We start from the raw sequence: 1,450 nt of genomic DNA, 5'->3' as shown, positions 1-1,450 counted from the left end.
TGCTATAAGAATATGCAATGAAAAATGGGGTGTTCCATTTAAAAAAATTAATGTGACCTTGACCTGACCTTCGCTACGCAACCCAAGGTCAAACTGATGTGATCAGTAAATACATCTTTTTAAACGCCACAACTTTTATCTGAAACATTTTTTTCTAAAATGCTTAGTTTTCGAGATATTTCACCGTTCCGGAACTTTTTCCCATCACTGTAATGTGGCGCCTAGTCCGCTGCGCTACACCGCTGTTGGATCCGTGTTCTACTACAATGGAACTAAGAGAGCTTGTTAAATTTCAAACCGCAATTTCTCATAAACGGTTGAGAGTTGCATAGTCTCCGAATAACGTTTAATTCTATAACAATATTATATTTCTACAAGAGTTCGGCAAAATCATTGACCCGAAGAAAGAAAGTTCCTCTTGTAAATAATATTATATATACAAAAAAGATATTTGTCATATTATAAAATAATATATTATCTTTAAAATATATTATTCATACTTCAATACGATATATTACGTGCCAAGTAACATTACATGACGTTTTAATAATATTTTAATGATATAATGAAAATGTTATTTGACATTATCTTACTTTACTATTTAATATATTATGCAACAATATTACTGTAATATTATTGTGCAATATTACAAAGTAACATATCAATAATATAATTACCCAGTAAACACAATGTTACATGTAACGTATATGTTAGTTGTAATTTCCTACTCAACAATATAACTGTTACATAACATGCATGTTATATAACAGTTATATTGTTGAGTAGGAAATTACAACTAACATGTACGTTACATGTAACATTGTGTTTGCTGGGTAATGTTACTCACTATACTCATAATGCAGAGTAATGTACACAACTTACTGATATTAATAAAAAATGTATTTATTACATCGAAAATAATCCACACAGCAGGAATATCTCAAATAGATCATAGGGATATCTTCAAGATATCACATATCCCAAATATATCTTTAGGATGTCTCTATGATATATTCTGGACACCTTTGCTGTGTGGGAATACATTACCTCAAATATATTTTATATTCTAATACAATTTATAATATTCCAAGTAAAAAAGTGACTTCAAATAACGCCGTAATAACGTTTTAATGATGTCTGTAATGTCAATAAAAAACTGATATATCACATGATGTCATCTTTCTACTTAGAATATGATATATTGCAATTGCAATATTGCAAAAATATAAGTGAAATATTTCAATGATATAAGTACGTAATGTTGCAGTAATATTTCTGTAATATTTCAATGAAATATGTAAAAATGCAACATTTCAGTAATATTTCTGTAATATTTCACTGTGATAAATAATATTACTACTATATTGCAATATCACTCCAATATTACTATAATATCACGTGCTGTGTGGGATATATATATATATATATATATATATATATATATATATAT

The sequence above is a fragment of the Odontomachus brunneus genome, unplaced genomic scaffold (genome assembly GCF_010583005.1).
Source record: "Odontomachus brunneus isolate Ranch 3 - 2012 unplaced genomic scaffold, Obru_v1 Obru_scaffold_303, whole genome shotgun sequence".
Lineage (NCBI taxonomy): Eukaryota > Metazoa > Arthropoda > Insecta > Hymenoptera > Formicidae > Odontomachus > Odontomachus brunneus.
Note: the sequence above shows the minus strand (reverse complement) of the source record.